Here is a 24,097-nt window from a genome sequence, read left to right on the forward strand (position 1 = left end):
CTAATGAATCCTACAAGCATGTACAAGCGTGTGTACCGTATAAATGTCACCAGCATGAATCCTACAAACGTGCATGAGCGTCAGTACAATATAACTCCTACGAGCGAGTGTACGGTTTTAAATCCTACACGTGAGTATACCGTATAATTTCTACAAGCTTGTGTACAGTATAAACCCTACAAGCGTATGTACTGTATGACTCTACAAGTGTGTATACAATATAACCCTACGAGCGTATGTCCTACAAGTACCGCATGAATCCTATGAGCGTGTGTACAGTATAAAATCTACAAGCGTATGAATGAGAATCCATAGCATGTGTACAGCATAAATCCCACAAGCGTGTATACAGTAGAATCCTACAGACGTATGTACAGCATAAATCCTACCAGCGTGTGTACGGCATAAATCCAACCAGCGTATGTACAGCATAAATCCTAAAAATGTGTGTACGGCATAAGTCCTACCAGCGTGTGTACAGCATAAATCCTGCAAACGTGTGTACAGCATGAATCCTACAGACGTGTGTACAGCATAAATCCTACCAGTGTGTGCAGAGCATAAATCCTATAAATGTATATACAGCATAAATCCTACAAGCGTGTGTACGGCATGAATCCTACCAGGATGTGTACAGCATGAATCCTACCAGCGTGTGTACAGCATGAGTCCTATAAATGTGTGTATGATATAAATGTTATGAATGTGTGTACGACAACTATGAGGGCATGTACCCGGAACAAGAATATGACCGAATTTGTAGAATAAATTATAAGAGCGAACAAATTATATGAGTATGTACTGATCAACTATGTGCACGAACCACACGTTAAGTAAATTAACTTATAAAAGTGTGAACACCGACAACTATATGAGCATATGCGTAGAATGATGAAGCGTGTGCCCGGCACAACTACATGACCGTCTATGTATAAGGAATGTGTGCATGAAATGACTATATGAGCGTATACATTTTTTTTTATATATATATATAACATAGCGAAATGCATGAAAAACGTAATTTGATTGTGAACTGACAGGCACCAAAGCTAAACAATACAACTTTCCCGTTTATTAAGGATATAACCCCCGCCTGAAGTGGAGCTCTAACTCAGATGATTATACCTGTCTGCTGACATTTTGCAACACACTGAGAGAATACAAGTAACTGTAGGGGAGAGGAGGGAGAAGGATGAAGGAAGACAGTATTAACACTGCTAAGAGAATTCCCCCATCCACCCCTGCAGCGTAATCGACCGCAGTATAAGTGAGAATTGTAGCTCCACAACAGCTTGAGGCACACCGCCCGGAAACACTGAAGTATGAATGTAAAATAAATTAAAAGAAACTGCGAGGAAGTTAGTTTAGAAGGTTGGAGGTGAGCGCAGCTGTGTGTGTTGCGTGCCTGAGACTGACCAGATTGGCAGCTGTGGGGGTTGGAGAAGCATGAGCCCACATGGTGGGGCGGAGCGGCGAGTCCGATTGAGTGGAAGGGTGTGCAAGTCTCTGTATGGATGCCGGAGACACATACAGATCCTCCCAGCAGCACAGCACTTCATGGTCAATGGAGTGTACAAAAGTGAGCCTCTTGCACCTGCTACACTGAAAAACAGTGAGGCTACAGAAGGCAGCACTGGAGAGAGGAGCAGACTCCTACAGACAGGGTGTAAAAACACTTGCCGAGACGACAAATCTGACACAACAATTCCCATATGTAACGCAATAACCAGGGGCCGAGCTGACCAAGGGTTCCCCCAAACTCCGGCTTACCTCTGGAGTCCGGGAACAGCCTGCGTTACCCCCGGTCAGCCGTGGCCACTTACCACCACCATGCCGGCTGGAGCGACCTTCCGGTCAGCTGACCCATGCAGTCAGCTGACTGACGTGGATGTGACACCACCCCCTGCTGACATCACGTGACGAACCCTCGACCGAAGAACCCACGGCGTCCGGATGTGAGGCGGCTGTGCGTTCTTAAAGGCAGCCCGCTCCTCCCACAAATTCAGGCCAGCTGCGCAGGCCTTTATACATATGGCATGCTTCAGCACTTTTCCTCTCTGCAGTTGTCCAGTTGTCCCTGAGTAAATGCATAGAAACTAGCTACTATGAGGTCTCCCATACACTGGGCACACAGAAGAATATGCTGTCGTATATTGGTTTAGCACACCCTCAGAAGCAGCAGAAGAAGGCAGGACATAATAGAGCAGTATTGAGCAGTGTAAATTGTGAATCAAGCATTGTGGTAAGCTCTAACCCTTACTAGATCTTTCATTAGTATCTGTGTGTATCTCTCCATAGCTTTCTCCTCCCCCTATAGACTTCCATGAGAAGCATAAAACCTTATACTTCAGTCAGAACATGGATTTTAACAGTTTTAAACTGAATGATGAGTGGAGAGAGAAAAGGGGTTGAAGGAGCCTGATAAGTTCTGAAAGAGGTAATTCCTGTAATAAAATGTCCTCCTCATCTTCATAGTAGTAGTAGTTTTTTTTTTATATTTGCTTGTACTATTGATTTATGCAAAGGTTAGTGACCATTTAGGGTTTCCTTTGACAAAGTTGCATAGTATTATAAAACAAACTGATATTCAGTCATACATTATGTTGTTGGTTTTTGTTAATTTTGTTAAAGAACTCACTGTACATATGAACTTATAAATGTGGATCTGATAACCTTACTAATTCTGATTTGATTCATTTGTTTTTATGAACTAGGACTTTTGAATTGATCATCTACAATTAACTTTTTTATAGGAGTCTCGAGATTAGTTTGCTTGATGAACTTTTATAGTTTTTATCGAATTTATTTTGGATGAATGCTTTATCTTATATGAATTGTATCACCAACAGGGAGCTATATTGCTTGAAGTGGATGACATATTTATTCACTTATGGCTATATCAATTGATGTATTAACCCCTTCCCGACCCAGGACGTATCGGTATGTCCTGGGTCCTCTCCCTTTCTATAACGCGGGGCCACGCCTAGCTACGGCCGGGACCCGTGGCTAATAGCACGGGGCACTGATCACTGTGCCGTGCGCTATTAACCCTTTAGACGCGGCATTCAAAGTTGATCGTGGCATCTAAAATGAAAGCTAATCAGTGCCGGTTAGCTCAGTGGGTTGTTCGGGACCGCTGCGGCGAAATCGCAGCATGCCGAACAGCTGGAGGACACGAGCAGGGTGCCTTACCTTCCTCCTCCATGTCCAATCGCCGAAAGACTGCTCTGTGCCTGAGATCCAGGTAAGAGCAGTCACACGGCAGAAACACTGATCAATGCTATGCTATGGCATAGCATTGAACAGTTTGAGAGATCAATGTACTGCATGTTATAGTCCCCTATGGGGGCTATAACATTGCAAAAAAAAAGGGGGAAAAAGTGAATAAAGATCATTTAACCCCCTTCCCTAATAAAAGTAAGAATCACCCTCCTTTTCCCATTTAAAAAACAAACAAAAACTGTGTAAATAAAAATACACATGTGGTATTGCCACGTGCGGAAATGTCTAAACTATAAAAATATATTGTTAATTAAACCAATTAAGCAAAAAATCCTGTGCATCAAATCTGCACAAAATGCTGTATGTGTGAATAGGCCATGAATAAGCCTAATAAATGTATTGATTATTTACATCCAAAATATACAAATGCGATATATGTACACCAAGAGGACAGACATAAATCCATATATTTTTACTTAAAAATTAAGCCGTTTTGTTATTTTATGCATTACATGCTTAATTTGAAAACAGATCAAACTATTACGAATATAACAGAACCCGTGTCTTGCAAAAATATATTGTGGTTGTCTATGATAAGACAGAATGGATTAAGTCTTCCATGCTTCAAAATGACCTGACCTTTATATTCACTGCTTAGTTATTGCCACCCCAACGAGTCTTGGATTTATAGCTGTAGAGAGCAATAATGTTTTCATGATCTGTTGCCAGAATACAGGTGAGAACTTGATAAGCAATCTTTTATCAATTTAGGAATCTGTCTGGCCTACAGAGTACATAGACAAAACAATTGTGAACAGAATAGATTGAATGTATATGCAATCTAAAATAATCTGATTCGCGGCAGATTTTTGCATTAAAATCTTCAGATCTAACATAATATATCTGAACATTAATTTTATTTTGTAGCCTTTAGGTTGCTTCTCTGCAAATATTCAATATTAACACATCAATAGCTCTTAATGTTATGCCGATAGGAAATACATTGATTTATAAGGTATGATCAGCTGTTTCTGGTTGACTACAAATACAATTTCTGGATTTGTGCTGCATTCTATAGTGGCTGCTGTAGGCACCCAAAATTTTAGAGATAAGCAAAGATATAGTAATAAATATATATGGATATAGAAATTTTTGATTGATTAAATATTTATTGGTTGTCATGTTATGTAAATAAATAAGATACCAATACAGAATGCAAATATCTCATACAGAACCTTGCTTGAATAACTTTCTATATCACAACAAGGAAAGAAAAGCAATATGAATAGATAAAAGGATACTGCAGTACTTTAAAATTTATCAGCTATCCACTGTTTTTTTGGACAATTTTTTACCAACTAATATATACGCATATATACACTTTTCTCCTCAGTGTGCCACACAGAAAATCTGGCACACTTTACACAGATTTTGCCTGCCCCTGAAAACAGAAACAGACACCACAATGGTATAGTGCTTTGGTAGTGAACAAAGACTGCAGTCCCCCTCTTGAATCTGACCACACAACAACTGTCCTTTAGAGATATTCTTCTAACCATGACCTTACAAGGCAAATGCAGCTCATAAGCCCAATGCAGCTGCTATAGTGCTTTCCATTGCATTGCACAAGGACTGAATAAATGGTTCTGTGTCTGGGCTCTGAACAGCCAGTATTACTGAGTCTGACCAGAGATATTGGGGGAGATTTATCAAAACCTGTCCAGAGGAAAAGTTGCCCAGTTTCCCATAGAAACCAATTAGATTGCTTCTTTCATTTTTAACAAGGCCTCTGCAAAATGAAAGAAGCGATCTGATATGTTGCTATGGGCAACTGAGCAACTTTTCCTCTACACAGGTTTTGATAAATCTCCCCCATTCTTCTTACCCTAACCTGACAAGGCAAAGGTAGCCTACTTTACAACTTCCATAGTGCTCTGGTAGTGTAAAAATGGAGTGCACCACTATTCTGGCTTCTGAATACACACACTGGCCGTCATGTACTCGTTTCAGCTCTTCTCTCTTCAATTGCTGCTGTAGATGCAGGCATAGTTGAATCTGGTGCCTCTGTCTTTCCACTACACTACTCTCTAATTGCCTGGGAACTGTATGCAAGCCATTATTGGCTAACCGAAAGTCATGTGATCTTGCTAGTTGCAAATTATTTTGGGCTACCCAGACATCATATCTGTGTCCCTACTTCTTGTTGCTTTGCTAAAATGGCGCTAACATTATATGTTCCTCATTCCTTCTCTTATTCTTACATGGAGTGTGTGCTGTTTACTATTAGGGACAATCAGGGATGCCATCGTAATTGTTTGTGTTTGATTAAATACTTGATGTGAGGCTTTATGTAAATCAAGTTTTCCTGGTCAACAGTCATAATATATGTGTACTTTTACATTTATTAGTCCTAATACATATTGTATCTCACATTGTTTGCTTTGCAGATGTGGATCGCTTCCAGAAATTACGACAGATGCCCGGGGAAACAGCTGTTGCGATCATCAGGTAAATATCTAAGCCTTTAAATATTTTGGTGTGTGCCTTATTTAGTGGCATGCATCACCATTTGCCCTCCTATGCTTCGGGACCAGACCAATGTCTGAATATCATAGGCACTGTTTCTCTGTCATTATACATAGTTGTAACTATCTTTGCTAAATACCTCCATTTTTTGTGTGTGAAGGTTATGATGATGCATCATCATAGGGTTTAGACACTGTTACCATTGCAGGTTAAGTCAGTCACTAGGGAGGGATCAGTCAACCGTTGAAGTGGGGGCACCTCCTCCGCTGTTAGGTAGAGACAGTGTCCATTAGGGTCACCTAGTAAGGGCCAGTAATACATTTTCATGGGGGAAATCTCTATCAATTAATATATTTCTCCACAGTGGTCCCATATGCCAACAAGATTCATCCTACCTGACTGTACTTGTATCTTAACGGACTCCAAGTTATTATGTTACCATGCATTTGGTTAATATATTGTTTTTGGATACCTGGAATGTGTTTGTAAATGTACTTTTGTATAATTTCATACATGTGTACTGCATCCTTTAGGTATTGGGGGTAATTATTGTCCATTCCCTTGAGTTGCTCATAATATACAGTTTAATTATATGTTGTACCGATTTATATGTTGTACCGATTGGGGATTTGATATTTTAGAATACTGAATAAAATTTATATTTTACAAGGGTATTCCAGGAATCAAAAAACAGGCCTTTTTTCTTTCAAAGACAGTGCCCTCCTTGTCTCCACTTTGGGTGTGGTATTACAATTTGGCTCCATTCACTTCAATTGAACTGAGCTGCAGAACCAAACCCAAACTGGAGACAAACAGGGAGAGGTCTTTAACCCATTAAGGACGCAGGACGTAAATGTACGTCCTGGTGCGGTGGTACTTAACGCACCAGGACGTACATTTACGTCCTGTGCATAACCGCGGGCATCGGAGCGATGCTCGTGTCATGCGTGGCTGATCCCGGCTGCTGATCGCAGCCAGGGACCCGCCGGCAATGGCCGATGCCCGCGATCTCGCGGGCGTCCGCTTTAAACCCTCAGGTGCTGGGATCAATACAGATCCCGGCATCTGCGGCAGCAGAAGATCGCCGATAACACTGATCTGTTCTATGTCCTATACATAGAACAGATCAGTATTAGCAATCATGGTATCGCTATGAATAGTCCCCTATGGGTCCCCTATGGGGACTATTCAAGTGTAAAAAAAATCCCCTCCCCCAATAAAAAAGTAAAACGTCCGTTTTTTCCTATTTTACCCCCAAAAAGCGTAAAAAATAAATTTAATAGACATATTTGGTATCGCCGCGTGCGTAAATGTCCGAACAAAAATAGTGTTTTTTTGGTTGCGCCATACATTTTATGATATAATGAGTTATGTCATTACAAAGGACAACTGGTCACGCAAAAAACAAGCCATCATACTAGCCTGTGGATGAAAATATAAAAGAGTTATGATTTTTAGAAAGCGAGAAGGAAAAAATGAAAACGTAAAAATTTAATTGTCTGAGTCCTTAAGGCCAAAATGGGCTGAGTCCTTAAGGGGTTAAAAGAAAAAAAAAGGCCTGTTTTTTTTTATTCCTGGAATACCCCTTTAAAAGGGTTTTTGATATATTTCAGTAAACCACTTTTTTCCCTAGACCCAATACATTTTGTTAAAATTTAGTAAGACCACAGTAAACAAGCTGAAGATGGTCAAAAAGCCATCTCTTTTTTCCCAAAGGAAAACTCCTTTAAGTTTCTGTAGGTTATATCAGGTAAAATTTTGGGACAATTGTTTCCCCGTCCCCTAGGGCACATGCGCCGGAGCTTTAAGATTTAAAGGGCCAGTGCGCTCATTAATTTACCTGTGGCTCATTGATAAATTCCTCCACCCTCCTCACTTCCCTGCCGGATCTTTGTTGCCTTGTGCCTTAAAGAAAGAATTCCTGAGTGTTGCCTTATCATGTATCTGATCCTTTGCTCCTCTGCCGCCTGCCTACTGACCTCCTCCTACGTCCCGACTATGCTACTTTGCCGCCTGCCTTGACCTATCTAGACTACGAGCTGCCTTATCCCTCCTGTGCCTCGCATTTCCTTAGCCGCCTGTGTGGTCGAGCCGTGCCAGGGGTAGCGGCGTGGGTGTCGCCTGCCACAGCAAGTCCGTCCCGCTTTGCGGCGGGCTCTGGTGAAAACCAGCGGCACTTTAGACTCCGCTCCCTGGTACGGTCTGAGTCATCTGCCACACAGGTCCAGCGGATTCACATCCGCTGGGGTTCCTGTCTTCTCAAATGTGAGTGTTACAGTGTCTTCTGAAACGTGAGTGTTCATAGGTGAAACCTTAACAAAAATTGTAATGAAAAGGTAAATCTGCATTTTCTGACAAATACATTTATTCAATAACATTTTGTTCAGTGACCTTTTCTATTTACTGTCAATTTTAGTTTAGAAAACATTCCAAATATCACATAGATGAAGCTTGTAGGAGTATGTTTTATTTACACATATTATCTATCAAATGTTATTTTTGTAGACATCTCCTGACTTACTGTAGTTGTTTTTTGTAATATAAATGTATATTGTAAACTATTCTTTGAACAGCATGGTTGTAAATAATCAAGACTAAAGGTTACTTTATTCCCCAGCATATACACTGTATCTAGTTTTTCAGTCTGAATAGCAACTTCCAATAAGCTGGTGTCACACATAGCATTTTTGAAAAAAAGAAAAATAAATCTACCACTGCATTTGTTGACGCAGTTTTTGAGCCAAAGCCAGTAGTGAATCCCGATGGAAGGAGAATTATAAGTCCTTCTTTTATATTTCTACTTATATTTTCTACTTTATATTTTCTACTTTCTATATTTTCTAGCTTTGGCTCAATAAAATTAATTAGAAATGTCAAGTGTAACAGTCTTAAAAGCAGTATTCCAGCCACTATAAATGTATCCCCTATCCACTGGGCTAATTGATGGGGTTCCCACCACTGGGACCCCTTGTAATTTTGAGTACAGTGCTGGGCTATCTCCAGCAGCTCCATAGGGAATGATTGGAGCATATGCCATTCCACCTCTCCATTCAGCAGAAAGAGTCGGTCCTATACTCAAGATTAGAGATGAGTGAGCCGCGTCTGGCAAACTGGGTCTCGCTCAAAACTTTGGGGTAAAAGAGCAGAGAGTAGTGCACAGAGGCAGTGGCGTTGCGGGTGACACCAACCTAATGGGGTGACACCAAGACGCTCCGCAGCACCCCCCCCCCAGCTACACCGACACCCCCCGTCAGTACCCAACCGGCAGCACCCCCCAGAACATACGCCCCCTTCACCTGCGCTGTGCGCCCATCCGACAGCACCCCCCCCACCTTCACCTGCGCTGTGCGCCCATCCGACAGCACCCCCCCCCCGCCATCACCTGCGCTGTGCGCCCGTCCGACAGCAATTCCCCCCGCCTTCACCTGCGCTATGCGCCAGTCCGACAGCACCCCCCCCCGCCTTCACCTGCACTGTGCGCCCGTCAGCACCCCCCCCCCCCATCGCCGCTGTGCGCCCGTCCGTCAGCCGCCCCCCCCGGCCTTCATCGCCGCTGTGCGCCCGTCCGTCAGCACCACCGCATGGGACGTCAGTGACGTCCCTCGCAGGGCGCCAGGAGAGAAGGAGCGCTGCGCTGGATGGGTGAGTGTGTGTGTCTGTCTCTCTGTCTGTCGCTATCTCTGTCTGTGTGTGACTGTCTGTGTGTGACTCTGTGTGTATGTATGTGAGTGTGTGTGACTCTGTGTGTGTGTGTATGTATGTGACTGTGTGTGACTCTGTGTGTGTGTGTGTGTCTATGTGACTGTTTGTGTGTGACTGTGTGTGTGTGTATGTATGTGACTGTGTGTGACTCTGTGTGTGTGTGTCTATGTGACAGTCTGTGTGTGACTGTGTGTGTGTGTGTGTATGTATGTGACTGTGTGTGACTCTGTGTGTGTGTGTGTATGTATGTGACTGTGTGTGTGTGTGTGTGTGTGTATGTGACTGTGTGTGTGTGTGTTGCAGGGGGACCCAGGAGCGCTACACCCCTGTCCACAATCATTTCTTGTATTGGAATTATGTAGGAGGCCTTCTGGTGTGCCAAGTATGCCTTATTTTCTGTGTGTGTGTGTGTGTGTGACTCTGTGTGTGTGTGTGACTCTGTGTGTGTGTGTGACTCTGTGTGTGTGTGTCACTGTGTGACTCTGTGTGGGACTCTGTGTGTGTGTGTGTGACTGTGTGACTCTGTGTGTGACTCTGTGTGTGTGTCTGTCTGTGAGTGTGTGTCTCTCTGACTGTGTGTGTGTGTGTCTATCTGTGTTGTATGTTTTTTTTTTTTCGGGGGGGGGTTAAACAGCGATCTAATGTGGGGAGACTTTGACCCATTGTGGGAAACCTGCAAGGGAACCTGCGGCCTAATGTGGGGTAACTACTACCAAATGTGCTGAGTCTATGCTACCTAATGTGGGGATTCTATGCTACCAAAAGTGCGGAGTCTATGCTACCTAATGTGGGGATTCTATGCTACCTAATGTGGGGATTCTATGCTACCTAATGTGGGGAGTCTATGCTACCTAATGTGGGGAAACTGCTATCTAATGTGGGGAATCTGTGCTACCAAATGTGGGGAGTCTATGCTACCTAATGTGGGGAATCTGTGCTACCGAATGTGGGGAATCTATGCTACCTAATGTGGGAAAACTGCTACCTAATGTGGGGAATCTGTGCTACCTAATGTGGGGAAATTGCTACCTAATGTGGGGGAACACGTACCAAATGTGGGGAATCTATGCTGCCTAATGTGGGGAAAATATGCTACTTAATGTGGGGGAACTGATGCCTACCTAAAGTGGGGGAACTGCTGCCTACCTAATGCTCCCCCCTGGCAGTAGCACCCTCATCATCCACCAGCAACCCCCTCCCCCAGCAGTAGCACCTCCATCAGCAGATCCTGATGGTGGATGATGGCGGTACTCCTGCCAGGAGGATGATCCTGCGGATGGATGATGGGGGTGATACTGCCAGGGGGGATGGCCAGTTGCACCCCCATCATCCACTAGCAACACCTCCCCCTCCCGTGGTAATAGCATCAGCTAACGGATGTTGAGGGGTGTTACTGCGGTTGTGGTATTATATTCAGAGGGTGCACTGTATGGCAATGTTAAATTCAGAGGGCGCAGTTTGTGGTAGTATTATATTCAGAGGGTACAGTGGGTGGTAGTATTATATTCAGGGGTACAGTGTGTGGCGGTATTATATTCAGGGGTACAGTATGTGGTAGATTTATATTCAGAGGGTACAGTATGTGATGGTATTATATTCAGAATGTACAGTGTGTGGTAGTATTATATTCAGAGGGTACAGTGTGTGGCGGTATTATATTCAGGGGTACAGTATGTGGTAGATTTATATTCAGAGGGTACAGTATGTGATGGTATTATATTCAGAATGTACAGTGTGTGGTAGTATTATATTCAGAGGGTACAGTGTGTGGCTGTATTATATTCAGGGATACAGTATGTGGCAGATTTATATTCAGAGTGTACAGTATGTGTTGGTATTATATTCAGAATGTACAGTGTGTGGTAGTATTATATTCAGTGGGTATGGTGTATGGAAGGTTTATAATCAAAGAGTATAGTGTATAGTAGTATTATATTTAGAGGATACAGTGTCTGGCAGGTTTATAATAATACTTGTTTTCATATAGAGGATGAGAATGCGCTGACATAGTGAGGAGACGTCTGGGCATCACATTCTACAGACAGAAGTTTTAGCTGGACCAGGCGGTATGTACCATCTGAATTTGATAAGGGAAGACTATAGAGAAGACGTCACCTATAGTCACTGATATTATTGTACATTCTCCTCTCTGTGTCCTATCAGAGCTGTAGTCACTTGTAAGTTCTACAGTTATGGTGCGTGAAACTACAACTCCCAGCATAACCTCACCACTGCTCAAAGGGGTACTCTACTGGAAAACATTTTTTTTTATCAATTGGTGCTACAAAGTTAAACAGATTTGTAAATTACTTCTATTTAAAAATCTTAATCCTTCCAGTACTTATTAGCTGCTGTATAAGTGATTCACAGGAAGTTCTTTTCTTTCTTAATTTCTTTTCTGTCTGACCACAGTGCTCTGTGCTGACACCTTTGTCCATGTCAAGAACTGTCCATAGTAGGAGCAAATCCCCAATGCAAACCGATCCTGCTCTGGACAGTTCCTGACATAGACAGAGGTGTTAGCAAATAGCACTGTGGTCAGACTGGAAAGAACTACATAACTTCCTGTGGAGCATACAGCAGCTGATAAGTACTGTAAGGATTAAGATTTTAAATAGAAGTAATTTAGAATCTGTTTAACTTTCTGGTACCAGTTGATATAAAAGTAAATGTTTTCCAGTGGAATACCCCTTTAAGTAATTCTTGGAGCTGTATATTTAAATGGTGAAAACTTCTTTAACATTTTCCTATTCTGTGGCAACTGGTATATCTGATTATTATACTGGAATTTCTCACAATGCGCTACAACAGTGGTGTCTGTCACAACAGGCTAAAACTTACTGGGGGGAGGGGGAGGTATGGGGGTGACACCATTTTCTACCGCACCGGGTGACACCAACCCTAGCAACGCCACTGCACAGAGGAACTCACTGTGGCATTAGTGATCCCAGAAAACCTTCACAAATAAAATACAAAGCAAACTGAACAAAGAATGTTGCAGTGGGCAGACCTTAGACGGTGACCTGTCACCTGCAAAACTCAAAAAGGAAATACCAGTTCACAAAAAGCGAGCCACAATGTTATGGTGTACTCACAACATAGCCATTTAGCCCCAAGACAAGCACAAATCCTTCCTAAGCATGTCCATTACTGTCTGGCAGGTATGTACTAAAATTACCTTATGGTGAATAACCCCTCTAACACAAAAAAATTACTGAGGTAAGGGACCTCCGGCAGTCATATCAGCTGAATGGGACCCCACGGAGGATCTTAATCAGTGAGGGCATTATAGGGTAGGTGTGTTAAAAGGACAGGGGCTCAAGCCCCCTTTTGAGTCTATGTGTGCATGTCCTTGGTCACCTGCATTACTATGTCCACTTGCTGCACTACAAATCTGAAGGGACTAAAGAACGAGCCCATAAAAGCCATCACAGTACAATACAAAGCCAGCTGAGCAAAGCAGTGGGCTGACCAATAACATGACTAAACAAGGGACAAATAATACCGCCCCACCATGACCAGTACCATTACCACAATATAGTGACTCGATAATATTACAAAAACTTATACTGAATAAAATCACTATGCACAGACTAGTATCCCCCCATACAGTGACCATATAGTGGTGACCTTGGCAGCTAATGATGGCTTATGATAAGTCCCGCGGGACTTGTGAAAAAATAAAAGTTAAAAAAAGTTTTTTTAAATATTAAAAAACCCTCCCACTTATAAAAGTTCCAAACATCAAAATTGCGGATTTTAGGCCCCCAAGGTCTCCCAAACTGACCCCCTTAGACTTTTATCTTTTGGGTCATCTGAAGGCAATTGTCTATGCTGTGAAGATACGAGATGTGCAGGACCTAAAATTATGGATACTGGAAGCCTGTGCTAGCATTTCTCCTGCGGTGTTGCTATCAGTGTGTGAAGAGTGGGAGAAGAGGGTTGCATTGACAATCCAACACAATGGGCAGCACATTGAACACATTTTATAAGTGGTCAGAAACTTGTAAATAACTCGTGAAAGAATAAAGTTACGTTAAAACCAAGCACATCATTGTTTTTCTTGTGAAATTCCCAATAAGTTTGATGTGTCACATGACCCTCTTCCCATTGAAAAAACAAAAGTTGGATTCAAAATGGCCAACTTTAAAATGGCCGCCATTGTCACCACCCATCTTGAAAAGTTTTGCCCCTCACATATACTAATGTGCCACAAACAGGAAGTTATTATCACCAACCATTCCCATTTTATTAAGGTGTATCCATATAAATGGCCCACCCTGTACTATAAGCATGCCACCTAACCATGGCTTAAACCAGAAAATACAAAGTGCATGCTAAGACAGAGATAGTATATTAAAAGCTCAAATAAAGAGTGTTTCACCAAGAGCTCCAAAGCAGCATGTCCAGTATGTTATAAAGTCAGGATGTAATGATCTAAATCACCAGCCCAGAGGCTAGACTGGGCTGACTTAAGATAGACATGCCCTAGGAGCTATTGGCTAGCAAGCCTAAGGCTTTTAACTATTCCCTGACAAGGGAACATAAAACTGTTCACACACAACCAAACCAATAGCCATGTGTGAACACAGGCCAATACAGACATGACATAAGAAGCCCTAATACAACTTTGTCAGTGGTAAAAAAAATAAAAAAGTTATGGGTCTTAGAATGTGAGGAGCAAAAAAAAAAGGTGAGCCCCCCAAAAAAATCGCTGGGTCATGAAGGGGTAAAGCACCTATAGCGCTCTATATAGTAATAATAACCCCTCTTGGTGTCTCACACCGTAGAGTGGGTAGATCAGTGGATTGAGAAATGAGTAGCTAGGTAGGTTCCACCTGTAGGTAGGTCCCCGTGTAGATAGTAGCCCCCCTTTATAAAGTTGCCATCCCCAACTTCTGCCTCCATGTCCTTGATTTGCATCATCTTCCATGTCATCTTCTCCAATTCCCCTCCTCAGCTTCTATAGATTTTTAATATATCATTTTTAATCTTCCTCTTTAGCCCCAGTGCTCTCTCACATCCTCCTCAGTCTCTTTGCCCTCATCTTCCTGCTCAGCCTCACTGTGTCCTCACTTTTAATTCTCTTCTTAAGCCTCTATCATCCTCTCTAAATCTTTCTCATCCTCTGTGTCCTCCTGCCTCATTTTCTATTTTAGTCTCTGTGCCCTCATTCTTTAACCTCCTCCTCATCCTCTGTGCCTTCCTCCCTCATCCTCCTCTTCAGCCAACATGTCCTGTTCTTTCATCTTTCATCTCAGCATCCTTGACATTCACTCTCATATGCTCCACCTCAGCCTTCATGTCTTCCTCTCTCATCCTCCTACTAAGCCTCTATGTCCTCCTCTCTACTCCTTCTTGACCTGCACAGTGGTGCCCTGTCCACCCATCTGTGGAGGAAATAGTTGCTGCCCTAATTCACTTTAATGCGACCATGCTGCAATTCCCTGCACAATGGGTGGCCTGTGCTAAGCTCTGCTCCTTCATTTTGAGGAATGGTGGTGATCCAGAGGTTTTATCCCCACTATAATAAAGTGATAGCATATTCTAGTGATATGTATCATGACTATAAGATGAGAATAACTTTTTAATATAATGATACTCCCAGAATTCAGGTGGTGTGCATGTACAGTGTGCTCCAAGTTGGTCAACATCTTGTAATAGAGACTTTGGCCCTAAATTACTTAGAGAGTTGTGTTTTTATTAGTCCAGAATGTTGTTTCAGGTTTGCATGATACCACTCTATTTATCTATGATACAGGTTGGGAAAGCTCTTACCAACATTTTCTTGGTGGAAATTTTACCCATATATTTACAGGATTTTGTGTGAATTCAATATTAATTAGGCCAGTTTTTTGGTTTGCACATTCAGGGGAGTGGCACCCTCTTCAGTCGTGCACCTCTCCCTGTTCACATGAGGTTTTTAAAATTGATAGTGGATTCTGCATGTCACCCAGCCAGAGGTTGTATGCCCAGCAGAGGTAAGTAGAGTGAGCATGTTAGGGTCCCATCTGAATTGAGGCCACAACCGCGTGGTGGATGAGGGACACTTTTTGATCACAAAGTGCAATAAGAGCCCCCATTTTTTGACCAAGAGTGCTGCTGAAACCTTCTTTTTTGTATACTTTATAAGAACAAGCTCCTTTTTGGGTTTGAAGGTTTATTTTGGGGCATTGTGCCACAAATTCTGCCACAGACAGAATTTGTGGCACACTATGCTACATTATGCCGCACGCCCCGAGAAGGTCGGGTTCACAGTAGTAAATCAGGGCCGTTAAATAATGAGCCGTGTTATTCAGAAAACAAAATACGGGAAGTAAATCCTTTACTGTACAAATCCAGTCAACAGTATTGCCAGCCAGACTGCAAGCAATGTTTTAATCAAAGTTTAATTCATTTCGCCCACGGTGAGATATTACACCCCACTGGACTTGTCTGCACCCTAGGCATCTGTCCCCGTGCCTGACCTCTAGATACATTTCTATCCAATATGAATTAATCATATAATAAAACACAGCACTATGGTGAGGATTAACTTTCATTCATTTGCTGACTCACAGGGGGACTTTCTCGATGATTTAATCCAAGAGATAGTTGTGATATTTTATCTTATTTTATATCTTATTGTGTTTTTCAGGGCTATAAAGTTTTCTGCAATGTGTGACTAGAAACCATATACAAACCTGAGTCCAAAGCTGCATTAATAAATGGACACTAAACAATGTCCAGCAATTTATATTCACTGGTCAATGCTTGAAATTGTACTCGTAAGGAAAATAATACTGGTTCAATCCACTGCAGTAATAAAGTTCTATACTATAACATACCTTTATTTACCTGTACCTGTTGTTTGCTTAAACTTTTTATATAATAAAGATAATACCATTATATGTATATTTGCCATATAAATATATGGAGTCAAAATAAAGTGTGGGCAGGACAAGCAGGGCTCTGTGCAGCCTCCTGGTTTGTCAATCATCCTGATGAGTGAGCTGGGGGCAAGTGCACAGAGCCCTGCTTGTTCTCACTGCACAGAGTCCTGCTTGTCCTCAGTGTACAGAGCTCTGCTTGTCCTCAGTGTACGGAGTCCTGCTTGTCCTCAGTACACAGAGCCCTGCTTGTCTTCAGTGTACAGATACCTGCTTGTCCTCAGTGTACAGAGCCCTGCGTGTCCTTACTGTACAGAGACCTGATTGTCCTCAGTGCACAGAGCCCTGCTTATCCTCAGTGTAAAGAGCCCTGTTTGTCCTCAGTGTACAGAGCCCTGCTTGTCCTCAGTGTACAGAGCCCTGCTTATCCTCAGTGTACAGAGCAATGCTTGTCCTCAGTGTACAGAGCTCTGCTTGTCCTCAGTGTACGGAGTCCTGCTTGTCCTCAGTACACAGAGCCCTGCTTGTCTTCAGTGTACAGATACCTGCTTGTCCTCAGTGTACAGAGCCCTGCGTGTCCTTACTGTACAGAGACCTGATTGTCCTCAGTGCACAGAGCCCTGCTTGTCCTCAGTGTAAAGAGCCCTGTTTGTCCTCAGTGTACAGAGCCCTGCTTGTCCTCAGTGTACAGAGCCCTGCTTATCCTCAGTGTACAGAGCAATGCTTGTCCTCAGTGTACAGAGCCCTGCTTGTCCTCAGTGTACAGAGCCCTGCTTATCCTCAGTGTACAGAGCAATGCTTGTCATGAGTGTAGAGAGCCCTGCTTGTTCTCACTGCACAGAGCCCCGCTTGTCCTCAGTGTACAGAGCCCTGCTTGTCCTCAGTGCACACAGCCCTGCTTGTCCTTGGTGCGCAGAGCCCTGCTTGTCCTCACTGCAAAGAGCCCTGCTTGCCCTCAGTGCACAGAGCCCTACTTGTCCTCGGTCCACAGAGCCCTGCTTGTCCTCAGTGCACAGAGCCCTGCTTGTCCTCAGTACACAGAGCCCTGCTTATCCTCACTGCACATAGCCCTGCTTGTTTTCGATGTAGATAGCCCTGTTTGTTCTCACTGCACAGAGCCCTGCTTGTCCTCAGCGCACAGAGCCCTGCTTGTCCTCAGTACACAGAGCCCTGCTTATCCTCAGTGCACAGAGCAATGCTTGTCCTCAGTGTAGAGAGCCCTGTTTGTTCTCACTGCACAGAGCCCTGCTTGTCCTCAGTGTAACGAGCCCTGCTTGTCCTCAGTGCACAGAGCCCTGCTTGTCCTCAGTGTACGGAGTCCTGCTTGTCCTCAGTACACAGAGCCCTGCTTGTCTTCAATGTACGGAGCCCTGCTTGTCCTTACTGTACAGAGACCTGATTGTCCTCAGTGCACAGAGCCCTGCTTGTCCTCAGTGTACAGAGCTCTGCTTGTCCTCAGTGTACAGAGCCCTGCTTGTCCTTACTGTACAGAGACCTGATTGTCCTCAGTGCACAGAGCCCTGCTTGTCCTCAGTGTACAGAGCCCTGTTTGTCCTCGGTGTACAGAGCCCTGCTTGTCCTCAGTACACAGAGCCCTGCTTATCCTCAGTGTACAGAGCAATGCTTGTCCTCAGTGTAGAGAGCCCTGTTTGTTCTCACTGCACAGAGCCCTGCTTGTCCTCAGCGCACAGAGCCCTGCTTGTCCTCAGCGCACAGAGCCCTGCTTGTCCTCAGCGCACAGAGCCCTGCTTGTCCTCAGCGCACAGAGCCCTGCTTGTCCTTAGCGTACAGAGCCCTGCTTGTCCTCAGCGTACAGAGCCCTGCTTGTCCTCAGCGTACAGAGCCCTGCTTGTCCTCAGTGTACAGAGCCCTGCTTGTCCTCAGCGTACAGAGCCCTGCTTGTCCTCAGCGTACAGAGCCCTGCTTGTCCTCAGCGTACAGAGCCCTGCTTGTCCTCAGCGTACAGAGCCCTGCTTGCCCTCAGCGTACAGAGCCCTGCTTGTCCTCAGTGTACAGAGCCCTGCTTGTCCTCAGTGTACAGAGCTCTGCTTGTCCTCAGTGTACGGAGTCCTGCTTGTCCTCAGTACACAGAGCCCTGCTTGTCTTCAGTGTACAGAGACCTGCTTGTCCTCAGTGTAGAGAGCCCTGCTTGTCCTTACTGTACAGAGACCTGATTGTCCTCAGTGCACAGAGCCCTGCTTGTCCTCAGTGTAAAGAGCCCTGTTTGTCCTCAGTGTACAGAGCCCTGCTTGTCCTCAGTGTACAGAGCCCTGCTTATCCTCAGTGTACAGAGCAATGCTTGTCCTCAGTGTACAGAGCCCTGCTTGTCCTCAGTGTACAGAGCCCTGCTTATCCTCAGTGTACAGAGCAATGCTTGTCATGAGTGTAGAGAGCTCTGCTTGTTCTCACTGCACAGAGCCCCGCTTGTCCTCAGTGTACAGAGCCCTGCTTGTCCTCAGTGCACACAGCCCTGCTTGTCCTTGGTGCGCAGAGCCCTGCTTGTCCTCAATGCAAAGAGCCCTGCTTGCCCTCAGTGCACAGAGCCCTGCTTGTCCTCGGTGCACAGAGCCCTGCTTGTCCTCAGTGCACAGAGCCCTGCTTGTCCTCAGTACACAGAGCCCTGCTTATCCTCACTGCACATAGCCCTGCTTGTCCTCACTGCAAAGAGCCCTGCTTGCCCTCAGTGCAAAGAGCCCTGCTTGCCCTCAGTGCACAGAGCCCTGCTTGTCCTCAGTGTACAGAGCCCTGCATGTCCTCAGTACACAGAGCCCTGCTTATCCTCAGTGTACAGAGCAATGCTTGTCCTCAGTGTAGAGAGCCCTGTTTGTTCTCACTGCACAGAGCCCTGCTTGTCCTCAGTGTAACGAGCCCTGCTTGTCCTCAGTGCACAGAGCCCTGCTTGTCCTCAGTGTACAGAGCCCTGCTTGTCCTCAGTGTACAGAGCCCTGCTTTTCCTCAGTGTACAGAGCCCTGCTTGTCCTCAGTGTACAGAGCCCTGCTTGTCCTCAGTGTACAGAGCCCTGCTTGTCCTCAGTGTAAAGAGCCCTGCTTGTCCTCACTGCACAGTCCTACTTTTGTCCTACAATAATTATATAATAATAAATAATAATTTTATAATAATATTGCAATATTGCAGCATTTTTCACAGAGTACTTTGACCCGCTAGTTGAGCGGGGAACATATATATTTTTTTGAAGTGTAAGTAAAGGGGGGAATAATTATTAAAAATAACAGTAATACAGACCACCTCTTTAATGTATCATCATGAATATAATAGTCACTAATTATTAGCCAAAAGGTAAAAGCACAGATGTCTGGAGACTGCCCAAAAGTAATGTTTGGGATTGATGCTAGAAAAATATTCATCCACAAAATTGTTTTGTCTCTTTTGCTATGACTGGAGTGTTCTTTCATCAAGGGCTTATACATATAGCTGAAAAATATTGCTGCTTTATTGTGAAACGGACCCACACTTCACATGTACAGTGTGTTAGGATATGTTCACACTATGGAATTTCTACATAGAATTCCAATTCCACTGCATCCAGCATAGGTGTGATTGACTTTTGCCGACCCTTTCACTTTGCAGAATTTCAGCAGCAGAAAATTCTACTACAGAAATATACATGCTGAAAGAATGAATATGTTCATTCTTTCAGCGTAATTACGCCTGACTGCATTGCTGTCAATGTTTACAGTGCAGGTCCGCGCTGTCCTAGCACCAAAGGATTTTGACGATGGCGGCGACTAAAACTGAATCTCCGACCTAGAATATCTTCAGGCAAAGATTCTGCAGTGGGAACATACCCTTATAGTAGCTCAGTCCCATCCTGTCAAACTGTGCTGAACCGAAAAACTAGATACAACCTATGCCAACCCATAGAAAAAAATAGCAGCCATATTTTTTCGAATCTTGGAAAACTTCTTTAGACGCAGACACTGGATGACGATCAATGAAATCTTACAGGTTGGTATTATGCGTGCTACCGTATGAGGCACAATATGCACTTTTTCTAGGGGACAATTACTTAGATATATTATTGCAAATGCAACAGAATTCTGGTGCAATTTTCACCAAAAACTGTCTTACCTGATTTGCGCCACATTTGCTATAAGTTTAAGAAACTTTTTAGTCTTTGGAGATGTGGCTTGATTGAGTGTGTGGCTTCAATAAAAGGGGTGTGCTTTAAATGTGGTCACTGCGTGCAAAAAAATCAACAAAATCCTGGTGCAGTGCAAGCTAACTCGCAGATGGTCTAAATTGAGACTAGACAATCTAAGAATGCAACAGGTTTAGGGGATTTGTGTCAGATTACTGGTGGACCACATAATCTCTAAAACAGGGCCTTAACGGGGTCTTTGTTATAAATCAAGTGGCTTAAAAGGGTTTCAAATCAACAGGTGTCATAAAATTTAACAGATTTGTAAATTACTTCTATTTCAAAATCTGAAACCCTCCAGTACTTATCAGCCGCTGTATACTACAGAGAAATTTACGAAATTCTTTCCAGTCTGACAACAGTGCTCTCTGCTGACACCTCTGTCCGTGTCAGGAACTGTCCAGAGCAGGTTATGTTTTCTATAGGGATATGCTTCTAATCTGGACAGTTCCTCACACGGACAGAGGTGTCAGACTGGAAAGAACTTCATAAATTTCTCTGTAGTATACAGTGGCTGATAAGTACTGGAGGGATTCAGATTTTGAAATTGAAGTAATTTATAAATCTAATTTACTTTCTGGCATCAGTTGATTTGAAAACATGTATTTTCCTTTTGTTTTCACTAGAGTTCCCCTTTAGGACTTTAGTGGCTTAAAACTTAACCACAGTGTAACAGCAAAATTACATATTCCCGAGGACCATACACTACATTTTTAAGGAACAGCTAATGGAAAAGCTATCAGTGTTTTGTTGATAAAATGGCTAGAATAAAAAAACACTTAAAGAGAAACTGGCCTTGCGTTTTGTTACTGCAGGGGAGCCTTTCAGTATTCATGAGGGGGCATTGTTAGAGGAGCAGGCTGGTGGCTATATGGATGCACCGAGGGGTAAAGGAACGCCCCCAGTGCACCAAATTGCCAAATTTGCATAACAATAAAACTTATATCACAGATAAACAGCACTCCAGAGCGCCATATTAAAGGTACTACAATAGCCCCTATTAGTATCTTACAGCAGTCAGTTTCCATTATATCTTCAATAATCTTTTTGGGGTGACTTAAAGCTACCATAAATCTTATTTCTGGGACAAAGGCCCAGATTTATCAAACTGTGTGAGAGAAAAATTGGAAAGATTTTCCCACAGCGACCAATCACAGCTCAGGTTATACTTTACCAGAGCTGGTTGAAAATCACTCCACTTTTTCTCACACAGTTTGATAAATCTGGGACAAAGTGCCTAAAGTGACATCATCACCCATATCTGTAATCAGGAGAAGGATTGTAACCATGTGTCTTTATGTGCTTTTATCTGCACTTAATATTGTACAATAGCAGAGAAAAATGGTAATATATTCAGATTCTAAACATAAAAGCATTACACTTTAAATCAGAATCGAAGCAGTAAAAATATATAGATATATCACTTAGAGTGTCTAGACTATAGGAAAAGCAGTAATATAGCCGAAAATAAAAGGAATTGGTTCAGTTCTATTGATTCACTGTGTTAACACTTGTGCACAGTATTGCCAAGCTGAAATTATTTCTGGAAGTCTAAAAAATTTACATTGATCAGGGTGTCGCCAATACCTTAAATTCCACCTCCCCTTCTACCAAATGGGAGGCCAAATGAGAGTGCCGATGCGTTTCAAACCAATCGGTTCTTATTCATGGCACCGCCATGACTAAGAACCAATTCGTTCTAAATGCATCAGCATTCCGGTATAATTTTTTAGATACCTTCCTTTTTGTATTTTTATTTTTAATTTGACCTATTAAATTTTGGACTTTTAATCTCACTTTTCTGGGAGCTGGATATCATGTCCTTCCATTTTCCTTATGTGCTCTATGCTTCATGAGAACCCCAAAAGTACACAATTAAATATTTTCCAATTTCGTTGTATGTAACCCAGAAGACTTCTCGGCTTTTCATCCTGTGCTAACATGTGCCCCGGAACTTCAACTTACATGGCGGTGAGATGATTCATTTCTAGAATTCTCTTATATGGAGCACACAATAAGAGAGTAGTTTAGGCCTTTTGCAGTGAATTTGTATGCTGTCGGGATACTTTTACTTTGGGGTTTCTAGCACCTGCTATGTCTAATATGACTGCTGAAGCTATGTACATATGTTTTCAACCCGCATTTTGCTTAAGCTGCGTTTCAAGAATTACAACTTTTTAAGCAATATTCAGTTTTTTGGGAAAAAGATGGCTTTTTGCTCAAAAAACAATCTTTTTCTAAAATAATGTTTGTTAAATAATACAATAAGTGTATTACCAGCAGTTTTTCCATTGAGTTCCATTGAAACAATTGGGAATGAGCAAATCGAATCTGACGAATCCGAATTCATTACGAATTTCAGGAAAAATTTGATTTGCAACGAATGCGAATATCTCCACGATTCGATCGAGCGAATTGCTTTATTAAACTCCATTTAGTGTGGTCCAGGCTCCAGTGCATCTAAAATGGCGAATCCACATGTGAGGACATGGGGCAAGGAATCCTGGAAAGGCAGGCACAAGGGTAGGCGGGATGATCCTGAATCACATGCAGCATGCAGCCTATCAGCAGCCACCCACCCACCCCTGTAATGTCACAGCCCTATAAAATCGGCAGTCATGTTGCGGCCAGACACTTCAGCCTTTTATTGCAAAGAGATAGAGAGGGACAGACAGCGCTGTGTGTTGCAGAGAAAAGCATTTTTCCAGCAGCGATTCGCCTCCCAGTCATATCAGCCTTCTGTTGCACAGAGAGAGGGACAGAGCAGTGTGTGTTGCACAGAAAAACATTTTTACAGCAGTGATTCACCTCCCAGTCACTACAGTGTTCTATTATAGAGAGGGACAGAGAGCAGTGTGTTGCACAGTGTGTTGCACAGAACAGCAGTGATTCACCTCAAGCCCAAATCCTGCCTAGAAGCACTGATGGGGAAGGGAGTGAATTGAGATAGAAAGTGCAATTTTGCATGTAGTACACAGAGACTGTGTGCTGCAGCACTGGTAGGTACTGCTGGTGTTGTACACAAATACTTTTTTAAGCGTACTGGAGCACATTGTCCTCCCCTCATGAGTGCATTCCATATACGTACAGCTCAGTGGTGTAATATTTTGTTCCTGTTAAAGTCTTAAGGACCCAGATACTGTGAAAGGCCAGCCAAAAGTACACACCTTTTGGTGTTGTAGACAAATACTGTTTTAAGCGTACTGGAGTGCGTTATTCTCCCCTCATAAGTGCACACCACATATGTACATATAAGTGGTGTACTACTTTGTTCCTGATAAAGTCTTAAGGGCCTAGATGCTGTGAAAGGCCAGCCAAAAGAACACACCTGCTGGTGTTGTAGACAAATACGGTTTTAAGCGTACTGGAGCGCATTTTCCTCCTCTCATAAGTGCATACCACATACGTATGTTACGCCGAGCACTCCGGGTCCCTGCTCCTCCCCGGAGCCCTCGCGGCGTTCTCCTCACTGCAGCGCCCCGGTCAGACCCGCTGACTGGGAGCGCTGCACTGACACTGCCGGCGGGGATGCAATCCGCATAGCGGGACGCGCCCGTTCGCGGGTCGCATCCCAATCTACTCACCTGTCCCGTTCCCCGGCTGTCACGTCCTGGCGTG

This window comes from Hyla sarda, chromosome 1 (genome assembly GCF_029499605.1).
Source record: "Hyla sarda isolate aHylSar1 chromosome 1, aHylSar1.hap1, whole genome shotgun sequence".
Taxonomy (NCBI): domain Eukaryota; kingdom Metazoa; phylum Chordata; class Amphibia; order Anura; family Hylidae; genus Hyla; species Hyla sarda.